A 22,617-nucleotide genomic window follows, 5' to 3' on the forward strand; every position below is an offset into this window, starting at 1 on the left:
AGCACTGGGGAGGTTACAAAGGTGATCAGGTTGTCCCACGGGGGGCTCACAGTCTTCATCCCCATTTTCCAGATGAGGGAACTGAGGCACAGAGAAGTTAAGTGACTTGCCCAAAGTCACACAGCTGACAATTGGCAGAGCCAGGATTTGAACACATGACCTCTGACTCCAAAGCCTGTGCTCTTTCCACTGAGCCGAGAACCTGGTAGTCATAAAGTCACAGGTTCTACTCCAAACTCTACCACTTGTACAGTACAGTGGCTGGTACATAGTAAGGACTTAACAAATAATAATGAATAATTATGGTATTTGTTAAATGCTTACTATGTGCCTATCACTGTTGTAAGTGCTGGGGTTACAGAGTACAAGGTAATCTGGTTTGACACAGTCCCTGTCCCAAATGGGGCTCATGGTCTTAATCCCCATTTTATAGATGAGGTAACTGAGGCACTGAGAAGTGCCTTGCCCAAGGTCACACAGAAGACAAGTGGCGGAGCCAGGATTAGACCCATGTTCTCTGACTCTCAAGCCCGTGTTCTTGCTACTAGGCCACGCTGCTTCCCTAATTATTAATATTATTACAAGTACAGTGTCTCCCGTTGCTTCTATCTGTAATTTATTTTGTCAGTCTCACCCTCTAGACTGTCAGCTCTTTAATAATAATAACGATGGCATTTGTTAAGCGCTTACTATGTGCAAAGCACTGTTCTAAGCGCTGGGGAGTTACAAGGTGATCAGGTTGTCCCACGGGGGGCTCACAGTCTTAATCCCCATTTTACAGATGTGGTAACTGAGGCACAGAGAAGTTAAGTGACTTGCCCAAAGTCACATAGCTGACAGCTGGTGAAGCCGGGATTTGAACCCATGACCTCTGACTCCAAAGCCCATGCTCTTTCCACTCAGCTACGCTGCTTCTCCTTGTGGGTAGGAAATGTGTTTACCAGCTCTGTGATATTGTTCTCTCCCAAGTGTTTAGTTCAGTGTTCAGCACACAATAAGCATCCAAATAGTATGATTGTTTGTCGTCTGTCAACTCTAATATACTCTACTCTCCCAAGCGCTTAGTATAGTGCTCTACACACCTTAAATGCTCAGTAAATATCATTGATTGGCCCTAAACAGGAACTTTTTGCTCCTCTTTCCTTTGTCTTTTCTTTTTGGACGCTCCACAAAGCTACCAGCGGGTAGTCCCCCATTTGAAAAGAATCTGGGGGTACAGGCATCAGAGTCTCAAAGCAGTGGGATTTTCATACTCAGTCTGAAGTCCCGCAAATGAGCAAACTGGCGATTCATTCTCTATTTGCGTCCACCTTCTGCTTAGGCAAAATGACAAATAAGGCTTGGTGGGTGGTAGACGCAGTAGGATGGCTTTTCTCCACCCTCAAGTCACTTACAATCGGTTGGGAAGCCTATAACCTCTTTGGAGAGTGGAATTCCAAGCAGCAGTCTAAGGATGTGTGTCTCGGAGAGCCTGCAGAGTGTAAAGCAGTGTACAGAGAGCACTTGGGAGAAGGCACGAGGGTTAGAAGGAAGGGTCCCTGCCTTCAAGCAGTGACAGCAAAAGGACCTCGCTACATGCCTTTCTCCCTCCATTCCCCAGTGCCTGGTTGCCAGCTCCACAGACAGTGGCTTCTCCGTCAAACCTGCTGCTGTGCAGCACTGAAGGTTGGGACTGGACATCTTACCGCCCGACGACTTCATTAATGATGGGATTTGCCCTTGAATATTTCTCTGGCTCCAGAGATAGCTCGTGAATACAGTGTGGGCAGTGTCAAAATGCTGTAGCGACAGATGCCAAACAGGACTCGTGACAACCCCCATTTCCACTTCCTCTCCACTTTCTGAAACCGGCTACTCAGGGGCAATATTCTCAATCAGTCCAGACCCTGACGTGATTCCATTCTGGGAATGTTTGGTTGAAGGAAACCCCTCCAGATTCCCTATCGCTGAGATAATGAGAGAAGCAGTCAATAGCACTTAGTGAATGCTTGTGAGCCCCATGTAGGACAGGGACTATAAATACCACAATCATTACTTGTGCAGAGCACTGTACTAAGTGCTTAGAGAGGTGCAATAGAGTGAGAAGATACAGCCTCTGGCCTCATGGATATCAATCTCCAGAGGGAGGGGGACACTGAATTAAAACTACAGGTAAGAGGAAGTCACCAAGGATAAAGATCTGAACCTAAGTGCTATGCGGGGAAGCGGTGAGGTATCAAAGTGCTTAGAGGAGGTTAAGACTCGAGCATATAAGTGGTGCAGTAGTCGGGGAATGGGGGAATTGGGTGGAGAGATGAGAGATTAGTGGGAAGACCTCCTGGAGGAGATGTGATTTTAGTTGGGCTTTGAAGATTGGGAGAGAGAAAGTGGACTACGTGGCCGATGGTGGAAATAAAGGGTTCAAGGGACATCTCCCTCCTTTGTTTCTGATCCTTACAATATTCATTCAGTTGTATTTATTCAGTGCTCACTTTGTGCAGAGCACAATACTAAGCACTTTTGGGAAGGAGGCAAACAGTGATAGAAATCAATCAATCATATTTATTGAGCAGTTACTGTGTTCAGAGCACTGTACTAAGCACTTGGGAGGTAAAATGTAACAGACATTCCCTGCCGACAATGACTTCGCAGTCTAGAGGGGGAAATACACTAGATGGCAAGCTCCTTGAGCATAAGAGCTCATGCCTTTTTATACTGGACTCTCTCAAGCACTTGGTACACTTCTCTGATCACTGTAAGGGCTCAGTACAAACGATAGACTGACTGATCGATGGATGGATGGATTGAAATACAATCGTGAGTTCCAAAAGAACTCAATTCCCCCAGAACCTTTTTTTTTTTTTTACCATAGTAATGCTGAGGAGCAGCATGGTGGGAGTTTGAAGGTCATGGGCTCTAAGCCCAGCTCCGCCACTTGTCTGCTGTGTGACCTCGGGCAAGTCACTTTACTTCTCAGTGACTCAGTTACTTCACCTGTAAAATGGGGACTGCGATTGTGAGCCCCATGTGGGACAGGGACTTGTCCAATCTGATTTGCTTGTATCCACCCCAGTGCTTAGTGCAGTGCCTGGGCACAAATTAAGTGCTTAACAAATTATTATCATTATTATTATGCAAGGGATCAGAGTCCTATACCTCTGGAAAGAAGGGAGTGGGGTAGTTCAGCAGTGAATGGTACAGTCACCTGGGGAGTATAAACACGTAGACGAGGGTAAGGAAATGGAAGGAGGTCATTTTGGAAAGACCCAACCTGTCCTTGACACCATCGATGGGCTGTTCTGTGCCTCTTCATATTCAGTCCCTATTCAGACACCTCTCCTTTCCAGTTGGGTCCTCCCTCCAGACAAAGAGCAGAAGAGCTACAATTCAAGGGTACTTTCCTTCCAGAGAAAATAATGCTGGCTTTACCTATTCTGGGAATTAGATAAGGAAGTCAGCTTTTTATTTCTGGGAAAAATTGAGACACAGAGAGGGTAGGTGACCTGACTGAGGTCACAAAATAGGTCAAGAGACAAACCAAGAATAATATTAAGCCTTCAACCAATTGCACTCATTCTTCCTAGGATTCAGTAACTTGAAATGGCCAATCCCATAAGTGAACTTAGTGGTAAGAGTAAGAAGAAGCTGAAGAGAACTGGCTTTCAGGCAAAAAAGTACTGATAGCTGCTTTGGTACACAACCCCAAATTAAAGTGAGAGCGAGAGAGAGCGAGAGTGAGTGAGAGAGAGAGAGAGAGAGTTGGGGTGTGTGTGTGTGTGTGTGTGTGTGTGTGTGTGTGTGTGTGTGTGTGTGTGTGTGTGTGTGTGTGTGTGTGTAAAATCATCACCAGTCAGCCATCTTCTAAGTACTGATTTTGAGACACCAATTAACTTTTCTCTCTAGCCCTGCCAGGACCATATGATTCCTCGACAATTCCAAGAAAAGTCTGCATTTTCATAGTCCAAGACACACTGGTGACTCTGGAGGAAACACACTGGAGGTTGAAAATGTCGACAACCCAAGTGAGGGAAATCATGAGCAAAGGCGTAGAATTCTCTATTTATCAAGTCACTCATGCCACACCCTCCACTTCAAAATGTGGTTTACATTGTCCCCTGCATGTATAAGGTATATATTTTTCACATATACAGGGTAGCAGCTTTTAGCGATCCTATAAATTGCACAGATTATGCAAAGTCTTTGTGTTTGTGCAGATTTTACCAACACATGAGCCATAGATTCTCTTCATATATGTACTTATATTCAACTGTACACTCAATTATGTAGTTTGATTACTCAGTTGGTAAATATTTTCACACCTGCATTTCCCAGTAGAGTATAAGACACTTGCGGGCAGGGAATGTATCACTGATTCATTTTATATTTTTCCAAGAATTTAGTAGAGTGCATTGCACACAGTGGTGCTCAATAAATGATATTATTATTACTTAGTGCCATTTGTGTGCAGAACACTGTACTAAGTGCTTGGCAGAGTACAGTAGATGAGTAGACTCCTTGTCCCCAAGGAGTTTTCAATCTGAGGAGGGAGAGAGACACTAAAATAAATTACAGAGCAGAGGAAGTCATAAAGATATGTACACAAGTACCAGAGGAGAAAGTGAATACCGAATACCAAAGTCCTTAGTACCACGACTACCGAGGATAGAAGAACTCACTCCTCCATCTGCCTCCCTTCATGCAGGACTGAGCTTAAACTGTTGTAAGAAAAACCTCCCAAATCTGCTGTATTTTGAAAGCTGACCAGGAAAGTGGTTGTTCCACTAGACAGTAAGTTCCTTGAGAGCAGATATCATGTCTACTATCTCTGTTGTACTCTCCCAAGCACTTAGTACAGTACTCTATATGCAATAAGTGCTCAATAAATACCAATGATTGATTGGAAGATTAATAAACTCCAATGCAATGGGAAACCACCTCAGAATTGGTAAATTCGTACCCATCGCTCAGTAAGAATGACCCACCAAGCTAAATCCACATCTTCAAGTCTGCCCATGGTAAGGACTGGAAACCACTCTTTCTTTCAATCAATTGATCGATCGATCAATCAATTGTATTTAATGAGCATCATTGTGTACAAAGTACTGTATTAGGCCTTTAGGAGAGCACAATAGAGGAAGACCTGTCCATGAGGAATTTTCTGTCTAGCACGGAAGCCAGAGGTAAAATAAATGACAAACAGGAGAAACTGCTCAACTACTAGCATATGCAAAATGATGAAAACGCATTTTCAAGAAAGAGGAAAGGAGCTTTCAGAGGTCATCTATTCCACCCCCTCACCTCCATAGAAGACTGAAGCTACATGGACACACTCTATAGTGGATACTTAGCTTTTCCCTTCTACCCAAGGCCCACAACTTCATTAATCCATCTAATTGATAGCATCTACTGAGGGCCAACTAGCTGAAGAGCACTATCGTGTAAGTGAAATGGTTACAGCCTAACCAGGGAGGGAGTCAGACACAAACCATTCCCAAATAGATGAAGGGTGAGGAACCAGGCTAGAGCTGCCGATAGGACGGTGACAGACATAAATGAACACAGGCTAATGTCAATTGAGATTTGACAAGAGTGTTAAGTGTAGGAGAATAAATATAAATGTTGGGCGTGGATGTTGGATGAATCTGGCCTGGGTGGGCAGAGCTAAATTAGGGAAGGCTTCCTGGAAGAGTTGGGGTTCCAGGAGGGCCTTGAATTGAGGAGAGCAGTGGTCCAGCAGATTTGAAGGGGGAGGGAATTCCAGGCAGAATTCCATGAGCAGGAGGTCGGAGGTGGGAGAATCGAGAACAAGACTCACTGAGATGCTGTGGAGGAACAAAGAGTGCGAGTTGGGGTGCAGTGGGAGGAAAGAGCAGATGGGTTCGCTTATGGCATGCCTTAAAGCCATCGGTCAGGAGTTTCTGCTCGGCGAACAGCTAACCTGCTTTTAAACAATATAATTGATTGAATGATTGATTAATAGATAAACTTGAGGATGGAGAACCTACTGCCAGTCTTGGAAAATCATCCATGGCCAGGATATTCTTTCTTTGATATAACCTAAATCCCTACTACTGCAAATAAAGTCCAATTCCTTGTGCACTGTTCTCCGGAGCAATGGAAAACAGCTGTTCAGCGTCAGCTATTGCTCCTGCAGGTAACATTTTTTGATAAGTCATTTCCCAGGTCGAATGTGCAGCCTCACCTCTGCCCACGCAGAGTGATCTTCGGGCATCTGTTCGGAGGGGCGTAAACTGAGCCAGAATACCCCTTCACCCGGGCCTTTGAAAATGAGCCTTTAAATTTATCTCTTCTGCCCTATGAGAATCTATAGAAACCATATGGGAAATTTGCGTTTGTTTAGATTGCCTCGCTCTGTGGCGTCCCGTGCTGAGACGCATATAGAATTTCAAAGATCACTCAAAGCAAATTTCTGCAGCACAGTCTGCGGAAGAGATTGGTCTGAGTGTTTCCATTTCTCCCAGTAGAGGGACCATTCAGGGATGAAAACCCCTTCTCTGGTTAACCTGGAATCACCACATGAAAGTACATCACGAAACCTGAAGTTAGGGATCAGCATGAAGGGGCGTGGTGTTGCCAAAAGAATGTCTGACTGGAAAGTCGTGACAGTCAGATGTGGGGAAGAGAAACCAAACGGGATTAGGAAGTTCAGCGGTGTAGAATATCAGTACAATAACGATAATAAGGGAGAGTCATCACACTGACTGTCGTTTTTCTTCATAGAGTGTGCTCGTGGTTGGTGCCAAAGGAATGCGCAGAGAGTTTATACTGTGGAAACAGGTTGTAAATATTCCTGTGAGCTTTGCCTCCTTAAACATCAATCCACTTATTAGTTGACTGGTAAAATGTCCAGGCCCTAGTTTTCAGGAGAGGATAAGGTTATCTTTTCACTGTCAGGCTCAGAGATTTGAGGTAACAGGGCAGTGCCTTCTCAACCAGCTTCGATATATTGGCCAGCCACTTCTGATATAGTCCAGTTGCCCTCCATTCTGAAACCAAGTTCCCGCTGAATAAAAGCTCCAGTTTAACAGGAGTTAAAACTATGATGATACTGGCTGCTTTTAAATTCCAATATTATGAGTTTCTAACACAGTGCTATAATCAATTCATAAACAGTACTTATTGAGGACTTAAAATTGTTATTTTAATTCATTTCAATGTCTGTCTCCCTTTTTACACTGTAAGCCCGTTTTGAGCAGGGAACGTTTTTCAATTCTATTGGATGGTAGTCTCTCAGTGCTTAGTACAGTGCTCTGCATGTAGTAAGCACTCAACAAATGAGCCACTGTGTACAGAGCATTGCACTAAGTGCTTGGGAAAGTATGACAGCTCGAGAAGCTGGTGTGAGTGAGTCTCTTTTCTGAGTGTCTGCTGTCTTCCTTGCCCCCCCAACATTTTGACCCCCCATTCTCCCTCCCGATCCACTGGCATGGCCTAATTGAAGGACCATGGGCCTGGGAATCATAGGATCTCAGTTCTAATCCCTGCTCTGACCCTTACCAGCTGGGTGATCTTGGGCAAGTCACTCAACCTCTCTGGACCTCAATTTCCTCTTCTGCAAAATGGGGATTCAACCCGTTCTCCCTCCCACTTAGAATTGATTCATTAAATCATATTTATTGAGTGCTTACTGTGTGCAGAGCACTGTACTAAATGCTTGGAAAGTACAATAAGCAATAGAGAGATACAATCCCTGCCCAAGTTCCCTATGGGACAGGGACTGTTTCCTATCTAATTATCTTGTTTCCACCCCTGTTTTTATTACAGAGTGGGGTACACATTAAGCACTTAGCAAATGGCATAAATATTACACCAAGAGTTAGAAGGCATGATTCCTGCCCTCAGGGAGCCTATAACGGATGGTGTAGTAATGCCGAGGCTTCTTGCAGGGACAGCTTCTGCTTTACGTATTTCCCAAAGAACTCTTCTCTGAGACAGATTTGGGGCCTGCTTGGATCCCCACCAGAATTTGGAACAGTTTTTCCTGATGCTACACAGCACATCTTTCTTCTCCTTCCCCCTCCTCTCTCTTTTCCCTGGCCTCCTCAGGAAGGCAAACGGCACCCTCATCAACCTTGCTACTGCATTTAAAAATTGCAGCTGACTGCCATAGTAAATTCATGTCATGTTTTTTATGATAGATAATATTTCAGAGGCACAGTCCTGAATAGAACCAAAAAAGAAAAATCTGTTTAGAAAAACAAGTTCTGTTCCCAGCTCAACTACTTGGATCTCAGATGTTCCTCGTACAGAATAGCTCTCTGAGTTTGGGCCTGGATTTCTAGCAGGAAGGATTTTTCCCTAGATATGATGACAGATCATTTTCCACAGAGAAGATGCTTTCAACATATACCCGGGGCATCCTGGTGTCGGTTAATGGCCACAACTTTAAATCTAATTAAGTGATCGAGTATCCAAAGCAGCTTCAGGACAGCATTTTGTGTCCTGTCAAACACAGGTTAAGTGGAAATTGCAGGAAAAGAGCCCATTAGCCTCATTGAAATTCACACTCATCCTGTTATTAGATACTGCCCGACTTGATCATCTTCATAATGTATCAAAACTCCAAAAGAATCATCTGTTTTTAAAAGCCCCCCCCCCAATTTCTCACCTCTCATGTCCCCAAATTCATTTTCACCACTTACACCCCTAATAATAATAATAATTGTGGTATTTGTTAAGCACATACTATGAGCCAAGCACTACACTAAGCTCTGGGGTGGATACAAGCAAATCAGGTAGGAAATAATCCCTGCCCTACATGGGGCTCACAGTTTCAATCCCCATTTGACCAATGAGGTAACGGAGGCCCAGAGAAGTGAAGTGGCTTGCCCAAGGTCACACAGCTGACATGAGGCGGATCCAGGATTAGAACCCATGACCTTCAGAATCCCAGGCCCATGCTCTATCCACTATGCCATGCTGCAAAGTCTAGGCAAAGGGGCTGATGCTGGGAGCTGAGAGCAGACTAAACAACCACGAGACTTTTCTACCTGGAAACTGTTCCCTTTGATTCGAGGATGAACGTCACCACTTGGTAAACAAAGAAGATGATTAAAAAATGCCTGATTTTTTTTTTTCCTGGAGGGTTCTTACAGCGCCTCGGGCCCCTCCAGACTCCATTAGGAGTTCCAGAAGGATACGAAAATGCAAGTACGTGCTCATGGTGGGTTTTGTTTTATAAAGCCTGGGCCATTAAAAGAAAACAGAGCATCCAGCCCAGGTGTCCCCGCTTGGCAAAATAATGGTTGCAGATTGATATGATCTAGAGGTAAGGGACATTAACCATCCGCAAGCCTTCCTCAGGCACCATGCCAAGGTAACTCCAGAGAAGGCTTGCAGAGAGCGCCCAAGACTATTTTGCTACCCCAGACACCTCGCGACGAGGGCTCTTATTACTGGCCTGGGCTGTGAAGCAGGTGCTCTGACACGTTACAACAGAATAAATAAGGAACTGAATGGACAGGCAAGATGGACCTTTTGCATTATTGATTTCATCCGGCCAGCTGACGAGACCGCGGGCCCTCTTTGTATTTATTTCCACAAGGTACATCTTTCTCCAAACTGAATTGTCTTTGATTTAAGAGCCAGGGTTTTTTGTTTTGTTTTGTTTTGGTTGGGGTTTTTTGTTGTTGTTGTTTTTTTTATTCTTTCCCTGAAGAAACTGAATCCCATCTAGGCACAGCTGTCAGGCTGACTGGTCTCTGCTACCTACTGAGGCAAGCTTTTGTGCCACAGAACTGAAGACAAGGACAGCGCTGTGAACATAATTTTTGATCATCCCTGTTTAAATATGCTGCCCGTCAATCAAAGAAGTTTGAAGCACATTATAATTACAAAATATATCCCTGCTATATAATCAGTATTGTTTGTTATAGTGGATTGAACTGTGAGAACTATTTCAATACGTAATCCACAGAACTTGCCCATGACGGGTTTATATGTATATTTAGAAAATGCATTGTGAATAAAGAGGCAGATAAAATGGGACCAAAAGGATTGGAGTTGAGCTTCTATGTCTTAAAAGCCTTACAAAACACACACTTGGAAAATATTCTTCATGGGGACCCTTTTCTCCATGCCACATGGTTAGAAGGTTTTGAAAATCTAATAGTCCGAAGTCCTTTTTGGCCATTCCTTAGCTGCAGGATCTTCAAGTCCACAGCTGTGGGTCTGTTTGCAGGGGCGGTGGGGGTCTTGATGATGCCTATTAAGCAGGTCACCACTGACCCTCCTCCTGTGGGGAAATCTCACAAGCCAGGCTGCCTCTCCTCAGTCACATTCCCTCTTTTTTTTTTTTGTGTGTGTGTGTGTGTGTGTGTGTGTGTGTGTGTGTGTGTGTTTTCAGATAGAGTTCCCCAGGACCACGAGAAATACAATGACCAGTGTTCATCTGCTCCAAACTGGAGCACAATGTGAAGGAGACTGTGGGACCACGTGCTGTGGAGCCCCTCAGCCAGTATTTGACAACGAAATCCCTCCATGGCTGCCCCCCTTCTGTTGGCCGGGGAACATTGGCACAACTGCCAACTCTGTTTGAATTTGGTTATTGCCCATCTCATCCAATTTTCAATTTCCATTTCTGGTCTGTGAAGCCCTCATTCCTGCCCAGAATCCCTAGGGTTGGGCCGGAAGGGGCCCAGACCTTGACTTTGCCTCCAGGACCCAAAGTGCAACTGGTAAAGGGCAAGGATTTTGTTCAGGAAGATGTCCTTGGCTTCTGCCCACAAACCCCTCATGGTATCATAGCCATGTGGGCAGCTGGATGAGAGATTGAGATGGAAGAAAACAGACCTAGAGCCAGGTGGCTCTTATTCTGTACAATTAGAACCTGGCGGGACAGCCAGTCTGAAAGGGAAGAGAGAACCAGGGCTCAGATAACTTAAAATCTCCAACAGAACTCTGATGATGTTGATGATGGTTTATGTACCCAATACTATGTGCCAAGCACTGTGCTAAGTGCTAGGGTAAATACAAGGTAATCTGAGGACTCACAGTCTATGGGAGAGTGAGGAACAGATATTTTATCCCCCTTTTACAGATGAAAAAACTGAGGCACAGAGAGAGTTAAGTGACTTGCCCTAAATCACACAGCAGGCAAGTGGTGGGGCCAGGATTAGTATCATGGTCTCCTCTATCCGGGTCCCATGATCTTCCCACAGTTTTTGTGGGCTGTTCTGGGACATATTGGAAAAACATACAAAAGTCCTGACTCCCATTCCTATGATCTTTCTACTAGGCTATGCTGCTTCCCTGGGACCCACTAGATTTTAAACTCATTGTGGGCAGGGAATGTGTGTACCAACTCTGTTGTACTGTACTCTCTCAAGCACTTAGTATACAGTGCTCTGCACACAGTAAGCACTCACTCAATACATACCACTGGTTGCTTATGGCTCATTCTGGGAGCTGGCACCTAGATAGGCTTCAGTTTGTCTGACTGTAAAAAACTGAGCATTTACCTACACTCAGAAGGGATTGCCAGCTCTTAGGGAATCTTCCAACAGCACACAGCGTGGCTTTGACCCCCACAGGACTTGACAACCGTGGCTTTCATTCAGTCTTACTGTCTGCTTAATATCACAGTTGGACACTCTCTGGGGTCTGGTTGCTGAGCTGTGTCATCTTGGTGACATGGTCACACCAAAGAAGAACAGAGGGGTCATGGCAGTCTCTGCCTTTCAGAATTCCAACAACAGTGTTCCAACTCATGGTTGGTCCACTGAAGGGAGCATTTTAATAAAAATTGACTCTCCCTCTTCCTATCCCTTTCTCACACTACTCATTTCTCTCCCAATCTGCTACATCAAAGTTCTTCAAGGTTCTTTTAGAAATCAATGTTCTCCGATTAAGCTTCTCCTTCCTGGGTCATGACAATCCAACTCCAACCATTCACTTACAACTTGTTCTTGAGTTAGATTGATTTCCACTGATTTATCTAGTTGTCATTCCCTATTCTTGCTTACAACAGCCGAAGCATTTTTGAATGTCTTGTGTCTATCAATCACCCCATTAGACTGACAGCTCCTTGAGGGCAGGGACTCTTACTTCATTATTATCCCAGGAGCTTAGTTCAGTTCAGTGCTCTTTAGAGCTTAGGCGCCCATTAAGCACTACTGATTGATAAATCACCATCTGCATCCTCCAGCTCCACAAAGAAGGCCACTCCCCAGACAAATACGAAGTCTGTGTAATCCATACTGCCACATTTACAAGTATTTGCCCTTCATTCATTCTTACTCACAGCAGGCAGGCAGATGTCATCTCTGGGTGCCCCTTCGATAGTGACCTAGATGGACTGGGAGGATGCCATAGCTGGGGAAGGAGGGAAGGAGCAAGGGGAGAGATCCAGTTGCAAAAGAAAAGATAATAATGATAATATTTGTTAAGTGCTTACTATGCACAACAAACTGTTCTAAGCACTGGGGGGATGCAAGGTGATCAGTTTGTCTCACATGGGGCTCACAATATTAATCCCCATTTTACAGATGAGGTAACTGAGACACAGAGAAGTTAAGTGACTTGCCTAAAGTCACACAGCCGATAAGTGGCAAAGCCGGGATTAGAACCCATGACCTCTGACTCCCAAGTCCAGGCTCTTTCTGCTGAGCTACGCTGCTTCTCACAAAAGCCATCAAGTGTCACTTCTGGGAAATCCTGAAATAGGTGGCCTAGTGGCAAGATCACAGGCATGGAAGCTACAGGACCTGGATTCTAATCCCCGCTCCGCCACCTATCTGTTGTGTGACCTTGGGCAAGTCACTTAACTGCTTTTTGCCTCAGTTACCTCATTTGTAAAATAGGGATTAAGACAGTGAGCTCTATGTGGGACAGGGACTGGGTCCAACCTTTCTTGAATCTACCCCAGTCCTCAGTGTAGTGTCTGGGACATAGTATGCACTTGATAAATACCATAAAAAAAAATCAGTCCAAAGCAAGAAGCCACCTTGGATCTTGAAACCAACATTGGAGTGGATTCAGAGAGGGCTTTCCCTGCTCGAGCCCTTCCTCTGCCCTCACCCATCTTGTGGAAGGGACAATGAAATATTCATTCCACCTGCTCTCCGGTGACACGAGCAGGATCCTGTCACACGATATTTTAATGAACGCACAACAAGCAGCTCAGCCTGGGTGTGAAGCTGTCCCTCCCACCCCCACCTGATTTCCTCCCCATTCTCACGGCTTGGAGAGGTGCTGAGGTGGACCGGTATTGTGGTTCCCAGGTGACCCAGTGATCTCTGGGGAGGATTCTCCTGCATCAGGAAGAAAGACACATGAGCCAGGTTCTTGCTTGCTCCGGGCCTCGCTAAAGTGAGCTGTTCTTCAACATGTGCTGTCACTCCAGGACTAATAAAAAGTGAAAGTCTAATTGTATTAGCAATTTCCCATCATATTACATTAATATGTATCATATTGGTATCCATTTTCACTAATGTGACATGAAAGGCAGTAATATGATTACTTTTTTAGTGAAAACAAATGCTAATATAATTAAATGTTGGTCACATTGGTTTGATGATCTGCCTACCTACAGGTATTTTCAACTTTTTTTCTTTTAAACCTAGTAACTTGGCTGGGGGATGGAAAGGGAGAATGGTGTCAATCAGTTTGAGGCAAGAAAGATCTTAAGTCTGCCAGGCATAGTCCTGGTCAAAGCCCATCAGCATTTCTACAAGGGGAAGTGAAGTGTATGGTTCAGACTGCTGAGAGGTGGGTCATTTCATGATGTTCTCAGCTCCCGACCTTTGAGAATGTACCATAGGTGTCTGCTTCATGGGGGCAAACTGCCTTCTATCACCGGAGCTTTTGGAGCTAGCTTCTCAGGCTGGCTCATCTCAGGTTTTTGGCTAGACCTGGGAATTCCCAACAGTGATGGAGAGGCTCAAAATGGTGGCTTTCTTTGACCTCGGTCCCCTCCCAACCCCGCTGAAATCCTTGGAGCCTACAGAACACATTATGCCCTGACTCTGCTTTGTCCTGTCCCAAGATCACTGACCATCCCAGCCAACATCCAAGGGGAAGGGCCAAGAATGCAAAGTCAAAAGGGGTGTCCATGATACTTCTCCACGAGTGATTCTCATGGGGGTCCTAACAACTGGGCCCCACCCCTTCCTCCTCAGGAAGTGGAGCAAACAAAAAAGAGGGGTTGTTGTGAACGTCGAATATTTTGGTAGGCTGTTTCTCTCCCTATCCCCTGCCCCACCCTGTCTTGACCCTTTTTCCAGGCAAGATCAGAGACGAACGTCCGAGAACAGCTTCCGAGAACATTAAAAACAAGGAGGAACTGAGTCATCTCTCTGGCGATAGCTCTTAACATCCAACAAGCAGCTCGTCACCGTTGGCCACCCAAAAGGTTCAAAACAGTCAGCAAGAAAAATTTTCGTGCTCCCATCTCACAGAGGGAGAGGACACGGTCTTAAACTGACTCAGAAGTGATTGAGGCTGGATAAAAGGAAGAAGTTCCCTAGTAATAATAATAATAATGGCATTTATTAAGTGCTTACTATGTGCAAAGCACTGTTCTAAGTGCTGGGGAGGTTACAAGGTGATCAGGTTGTCCCACAGTGGGCTCACAGTCTTAATCCCCATTTGACAGATGAGGTCACTGAGGCACAGAGAAGTGAAGTGACTTGCCCAAAGTCACAGAACTGACAATTGGCAGAGCCAGGATTTGAACCCATGACCTCTGACACCAAAGCCCGGGCTCTTGCCACTGAGCCACGTTATACCTTTCCACAGGAAGCAGAATAAAAGGAATTTCCCCGGAGATGCCTGACAGGAGGTGGAGTACTTTCAACCATTTGTTTCTGCGACTTGGTGTAACCCAAGCAGTGCTAAGTATCACCGTTAAATTAGCTCACTCCTGCATTCCCCCTAATCTCTGAACACATATTTCCACAATTTCTTGCACTCTTCGCTCCTTACCTTCCCAATGGCACCCTGTCCCTAATCTCTCCCTTCCTGCCTGCCTCTTAGCACTGGGCTTGGAAACCCAGCTCAACATTATGAATGGGTGGAATATGTCAGGACTTTCATGCCACCTGGACATACACACATGGACCACACACGCGCTTTACAACAAACTACAACCCTGCCTGTCTACTCGTTCGTGGCACTCTATGCTTCAGAGCAGACCAGACAAGCCACTAGCTTGAAAACCAGTTTCCCTGGACAGTACCTCAGCACCAAAACTCCATCACTGCCTTCTTTTTTCTTTCCTGTTTTGAAGAGTGATTGATTGCCCCAAGGTGGTGAGCAATTCAGATTAGGGAGTAGAGAGAACAAGCTGACACTGGACAAGTCACTCTCACTGTAATGCAACCATTCCTCAGCTCAAATCCTCAGTCTCAGTGTCCAGCGCTCACAGAATTTCCCACAGAACTATAGGATGGAACTTGAGGCAATAAATGTTTTCTAGTAAGGATCCTGTTTTAGCTAACCAATTAACTTGTATGGGAGGGTTTTTGGTTGTGCAATGATTTCCTCTGCTTTTTTTTTTTTTTTTCTTTCATCACAGGCAATTATGCTCTTACTCTCACTCTATAAAGCCATCTCTGGGAAAATTAAGAATGAAGAGAAGAAGAATATGAGTGGTACCTGTTAAGCAATTACTATGGGCCAAGAAATGCACTAAGGGCTACAGTAGATACAATGCAATCAGAGCAGAAACAGTCCAAACCAAGGACTTACATTAGCCTGAAATAAGGAGTGGATTTTACCTCATGAGTAGCCTCCCAACCAGGCTGGAAGATGATAAAGAGTGAAACCAAATGGACTTGAATTTGCCAGAGAGGAAAATGGAACAGCCTCGGCTGTGCCACGTGGTTCGGGTATGCTGGAATTTGACGGACAGCATGTTGAGGCATTCAGAAACGTGATGGGGAATCCTCCCCTCTGAGTGCCGCTGTTATAAATCAAAACCAGTTATGTAAAGTGTAAAATTCTCATTTGAAAATCACTCTCTGAATAATTTGATCACTGACTTTCACATCAAACAAGCAGTCCAACCACCCACCCACACATGCACAATTCAGCCTTGCACTCAGCCCTAAACTCTCTTTAATTATCAGAGTTAACCTAGCAAATTATATTTTCATTCTGCTATCATTTTGGAGGAGGAGCCCATAGCAATGATAAATCATAATGAACGGGAGGTCTTTTGGCCGTCCTCCTGCCCCTCCTCAGTTTCCCCTGGCCGGACCCCGGAAAAGAACAAGGATGGATAAGAGGCTTCCCTGTGCCAGATACATCAGTTGAGACAGTTTGCAAAATCAAGACTTGTCCTCTAAACTGTAAGCTCGTTGTGGGCAGAGAACGATTGACTGACTGACCTGAAAGCCTCCATAAACCTTAGTAGAGTCCTCCGCACAAAGTGCTCAAGAAATATTATTGCTTCATAGAAAGAATATATACATATCCCCTTTTCCTTCTTCCTCCTTTCTGTGAATGATTTAAATGTCTGTCTCCCATCTAGAATATAAACACCTCGAGAGCAGGGATTTTACTTCCTAACTCTGCTGCACTCTCCCAAGAACTGTGTATTCGGCATACCGCAGGTGTTCATAAATAAATAAATAAATATGTATTTATATTAATGTCTGTATCCCCCTCTAAACTGTAAGCTCATTGTGGGAAGGGAATGTTCCTGTTTGTTATATTGAACTCTTCCAAGCACTTAGTACAGTACTTTGACTAAGCACTCAATAAATACGATTATCATTATTTATCCTTCCCTTCTCCACAGCACCTGTATATATGTATAGGTTTGTACATATTTATTACTCTATTTATTTTACTTGTACATATCTATTCTATTTATTTTATTTTGTTAATATGTTTGGTTTTGTTCTCTGTCTCCCCCTTCTAGACTGTGAGCCCACTGTTGGGTAGGGACTGTCTCTATATGTTGACAACTTGTACTTCCCAAGCGCTTAGTACAGTGCTCTGCACACAGTAAGTGCTCAATAAATATGATTGATTGATTGATTAAATGAGTGAAAGAATAAATACCCATGGTAGTAATGGCATTTATCGAAGCATTTACTACTGAGATTCGTTGATTAAAACCAGCCCATTTGGTGCCATTGTGATCATTTGCCGAGCACTTAGAAAGAAACGACACTTGGAAGAAGTTGCCTCATCCACCAAAAGAAATGCTACTGTATTCTTGAAGGGAGATTGTACTTGTACTTCCCAAGTGCTTAGTACAGTGCTCTGTGCTCAATAAATATGATTGAATGAATGAAGGGAGAGTGGGTATGGGGGAGAATCTCCTATCAAATTCTCCAGGATGTTCTGCTGCTCTCCTCACCCAGAACCATTCTTTGTTTTGGGGGACTGTGATTGAAGACCCTAAAATGAGTCCTCGTTTCCCCAGGGAGGGATATCTGAGGTAAGATTGGGGTCTCCCTGGTCCAGATTGGCAAGCCCACGGCTAATATGTTCCCTTTGGGCACTTTGTTTCCCCATCTACATAATGGAGCCACTTCCAGCCTTTCGAATATCCTATACTGGTGGGTTAGGACTTTCCCAGGAGGACCAGGATCTGGGGTTTCAGCTCAGATCTCGGCCTAAGTCCCGATAGAAGCACTTCTAGCAGGGAGGGGAGAGCAGAGAAATGGAGACTGTGTGAGAGAGAGGGAGGAAAGGAGGGAGGGAGAGGGAGGGAGGGAAAAGGCGGGGGGAGCCTTGGGAATGGAGAGACGGAGCAATTGCTGTCTTTGCCCTGGACTGTGTGATTAAGTGACTGGCTTTTCCTTCTCCCAGAGTCAGGCTCCAGTCAAAGACCTTGGGGAACATTTTAAAGAAAAGTTATTCCTTTGTTTTTAATTGTAATTAAGCTGGTATTTTATAATTTTTAAATGGAGCAATTTATATGTCACTTCCATGATGGGCTGTGTACCCTACACCAGAGGGAGAGAATGTAAGTTTAAGGGGACTGTGGTAGATTATTTTGTGATTAGGGAGGGCATTTATGCAATTGCAAGGAGAATGGGGAGGCTGGGATATTTCAAGCATTCATTAAACATGCCAGAAGTTGAACGTATTTACCCAGAGCCAAAGTTTATGCACTTTTAAGATTTCATTCATTATTTTTCTATACTTTGACAAAATGTTTAAGTTAGTTTCGTATTTTATTTGTCTTCTGAGTTCCCTAAGTTAGGGAAATTAGTATTGTGTGTGTGGTTTGATTTAATTAGCAATTGGGGAAATGGGCCTGCCATGTTTCACGGAGGCTTGGGGAAATTGTCAATTAGCATTGTGTTAATTGGTGTCTGCCGTCCTTGCTTTTTAGTTTTTAACCCCTTTTACCTTGTTCCCTCTTTCGATGTGTAAAATCTGGCTGTTTATTATTCTTTAAATAAAGGATTAATTGCTTAAATCCCTGTCTGGGTTCTCTGGGCTCCCGCTCCCCGTTTGGTGCAAGGGTGCCAGGCTGCGTTCCTGCAATTTCCTGATTGCTGCCCGCGGCCTGGAACAAGGGGCCTGCAACCCACTGCCCCCCACCCCCTAGTGTACCTCCCCCTTCCCCCCCACCCCGCCTGGCAATGACTTTCACTGATTTTCATGGCTTACAGCAAATATGTGTTCCCGCAGATGCCAGCCCTCACCTCCAGGATCAGCTAGTCCCCAATAGCGGCAGCATGGTTGGAACACAGCAAATCTGCTTAGGAGGAGAGGCCTCTGCTTCCCTGCCCCAGCCAGCCCCGCATGAAACATGGTAGCACCTAACAAACACCAATAATAATAACGATAATAAATACCAATAGAATAACATTTAAGTATTCAATGTGAGCCAGGTACTCTACTAAGCACTGAGGTCAATGCAAGGTAAGCAGATCAAACGCAATCTCACACTCTAAAGTGGAGGGAGAACAGGTGTTTCAACACCATTTTATAAATGAGGAAACTGAGGCACAGAGAAGTTTAGTGACTCGCCCAAGGTTGCACAACAGGAGAATTATGATGATGATAGCAGAAGGACCCACATCTACGTCAGGTGTAGAGAGATTGGCAAATCAGGGCTCAGAGCTGAAACTGCATTATTCCCAGGGCTTCAGAGCCCAGCTCCATACTGTGACAAAAATAATTGTCTCCCGCCTCCCAGAAGCATCTTTTTTGTGTGTTTTTTATGGTGATTGTTCAGCACTCACTAAATGTTTCAAACATTGTTCTCAGCTCTGGGGTACGTACAAGCTAATTAGATCAGACAAAGTCCCTGTCCCAAATAAGGCTCACAATCTAAGTGTGAGGGAGAACAGGTATTTAATCCCCATTTTACAGTTGAGGAAACTAAGGCACAGAAAAGTTAAAAGCGCCTTGCCCAAGGTCACAAAGAGAAAAATTGGCAGAGCCGGGATTAAAACCCAAGTCCTCTGATTCCCAGGTCCATGCTCTTTCCACTAGCAATAATAATAATCATGGTATTTGTTAAGTGATTTCTATGTGCCAGACACTGTACTAAGCGCTGGGGTGGTTACAAGGATATTGGGTTGGACACAGTTCTGTCCCACGTGGGGCTCACAGTCTCAATCCCCATTTTACAGATGAGGGAACTGAGGCACAGAGAAGTTAAGTGACTTGTCCAAGGTCACACAGCTGACAAGTGTTGGAGCTGGGATTAGAACCTATGACCCTCTGAGTCCTGGGCCCTTGCTCTATACCTATGCCAAGCTGCTTCTCTTACTAGGACACACTGCTTCTCAATTTTGTGCAATCTTTCAGGACCCCAAACTCCATCTGCATTTGGATGCCATCCCACTTCCCGACCCCTATAAGGGTCCAAACCCCAGCTCCGCCATTTGTCTGCTGTGTGACCTTGGGTAAGTCACATAATTTCTCTGTACCTCAGTTCCTTCATCTGTAAAATGGGGATTAAGACTGTGAGCCCCATGTAGAACATGGACTATGTCCAATCTGATTAGCTTGTACCTACCCCAGCACTTAGTACAGTGCCTGGCACCTAGTAAGTGCTTAATAAATACTGTGAAAAAAACATAGTAAGCACTTTATATGTACTACAATTATCATTATTATTGATTCTTAGATTGCTAACCCTTTGAGGGTCAGGGACCATGTTTCCTTTCTCCCCCACGTGTTCTTTGCTACAGCATGATTCTCTGCTTCACACCCAGCAAGCTCTCAGTTAGTACCTTGAATTACTATAGCACTGACAGGGACTAATAGGAATCTATCAGTGGTATTTATTGAGTACTTACTGTGAGCCAAGCAGGTACTAAATGCTTGGGAGAGAACAATACAAGAGTTGGTAGATTCTGTTCCCTGCCCACCATGAGCTTAAAGTCTAGAAAAGACCTCCGTTGACCCCTGGACCAGGCCAGGATTGTTCATGGGAGAGGAGCTTTTTATCTGATGTGTTCAGGAGTCTGATTCAATCAATCAACTGATCATATTTGTCGAGCACTTACTATGTGCATAGCACTTTATTAAGTGCTTGGGAAAGTACAGTATAACAGAGTTGGTAGATACATGCCCTTCCGCTCTCAGGGTCGCACCTGGAGAGTCTCCAGTACTCTACCGATCTCGACTATGGGACGGAGAGTCAAGCAGAGGCCTACCCATTCCATTCCTAGCTTGGGCAGTGGCTAGTGACTGGAAGGCAATCTGCTACAAGTCAAAACTCACCTGTGCTGGGCAGCAGCAGCATGGGAGAGAGTAGAGAGTGGAGGCTCAAGTTGACTGCATGAAAGGCAATGGTAAACCACTTCTATATTTTTACCAAGAAAATTCTTTGGATACACTTCCAGAACGATTGCAGATGGAGGTGGGGGGTTCTGGTAGAGATGTGTCCATGGTGTCGCTATGGGTTGGAGACAACTCAACAGCATTAAGACAAGACAGATGAATTCCCTGCCCTCCATGAGCTTTAGAAACATTAACCTAAACAAGGCTGCCTGAATTGTATTTTCCTGGAATCACTCTGAACACATTTTATCGCTCCTCTAACAGCATCTCTTGGCCCATGGTCCCAATCTGCCCAAGAAACAAAACGGACTGAGAGCTCTAACTGTAGCTCTGCAGGTTGAAAACCAGCTCCTGGAATCTCAGATCTGCCCTAACCCTCACCCATTTCTTCCTTCAATCCCTTTCCTTTTCTCGTAGGTATGGGGAATTTGCTGCTCCCAGCTAGGGCAGAGAGGTAAGGAATCAGTTCTTTAAAATTAAGCCGGCCTTGTAAATTCCTTAAATTTATATGGCTCTTTTATTTTCCAGAACCTTCCTTATTGGGTACCTCGTGCCATGCTAACATCCCTGGGAAGGAGGAAAAGACTGACATTATTACCCCCTTCCAATGTTGAGGATACTGGGGTCAGATGGAGGTTAAGTGACTTGTCCAAGTACAGTGGTAGAGCCAGGACAAAAACTGAGGTCTCGACTCCAACTGGACCACAATGTCATACTGTTTTTGATTAATACTGGGAGTTTGTAACACCGCTCATCATTCATTTACCTTTCTCTTCCCGCTCTGAGAATGTGATTATGAAAAAATGGGGAGAAGTGTGGAGATAAAGACTACTAGTATTCTGGGACAACTGTGCTAAAGTCCTAGAATTCTGTGCAACATAAACGGAGCATGTACTGATCATAACCCAGCCTGGACTTGGACACCCAAACATTGAAGTGAGCAAGAGCAGTTAGGGAAGGGTATAAGTAAAGGAGGGACTTGTTTAACCAAAATACCCCAATTCTGAGATTTTTTTCTATATTTTTCCAAAATGGCCCAAGACAGCCCACAAAACGCTGGGGTTGTAAGATTTGCCTGTACTAGTAGTAAGATGCTGAGACTTGGAGTCAGGAGAACTGGGCTCTAGTCATACCTCTACCAATTGCGTTCTGGGTGATCTGGGGCATGACACTTAATTTCTCTATGCCTCAGTTTCCTCTTCTGTAAAACTGGGATATAACACCTATTTTCCCTCCCTCTTAAGGCTGGGAGTCCTGTACAATACTGGGTCTGTGTCCAATCAAAACAGGTCTTTCCAAAGTTAAAAATGTGATGGACATCAACAATAATGGCATTCATTCAGCACCTCCTGGATATAGAGGGGTAGTACTGGGCACTGGGGCACATAAAATGGAAGGAAATGAAAGAATTCCTTCACCCAAGGAGCTCATAATCTTATGGGAAGTCCAGGAGGATATCAATCAATCAATCAATCAATCGTATTTATTGAGCGCTTACTATGTGCAGAGCACTGTACTAAGCGCTTGGGAAGTACAAATTGGCATCACATAGAGACAGTCCCTACCCAACAGTGGGCTCACAGTCTAAAAGGGGGAGACAGAGAACAGAACCAAACATACCAACAAAATAAAATAAGTAGGATAGAAATGTACAAGTAAAATAAATAAATAAATAAATAAATAGAGTAATAAATATGTACAACCATATATACATATATACAGGTGCTGTGGGGAAGGGAAGGAGGTAAGACGGGGGGATGGAGAGGGGGACGAGGGGAGAGGAAAGAAGGGGCTCAGTCTGGGAAGGCCTCCTATCATATCAACAAACACATTCACAATGGGTGAAGGAATAAGAGCAGAGTTTAAAGGGAAAAAAAATGAACAATTTAGGAATTATGGGCTGAGGCAGTTGAT

At 44.5% G+C, this 22,617-nt stretch overlaps 1 non-coding gene across 1 annotated transcript; it reads left to right on the top strand.

Annotated features, from left to right (window-relative positions):
* The first annotated feature begins 20,494 nt into the window (after positions 1 to 20,494).
* On the top strand, positions 20,495 to 20,633 carry LOC119932676. Its single transcript, XR_005452418.1, has one exon. It is a non-coding gene; the product is annotated as a small nucleolar RNA SNORA7 (small nucleolar RNA).
* Positions 20,634 to 22,617: the final 1,984 nt, after the last annotated feature.

Source organism: Tachyglossus aculeatus, chromosome 9 (assembly GCF_015852505.1).
Source record: "Tachyglossus aculeatus isolate mTacAcu1 chromosome 9, mTacAcu1.pri, whole genome shotgun sequence".
Classification (NCBI taxonomy): Eukaryota; Metazoa; Chordata; class Mammalia; order Monotremata; family Tachyglossidae; genus Tachyglossus; species Tachyglossus aculeatus.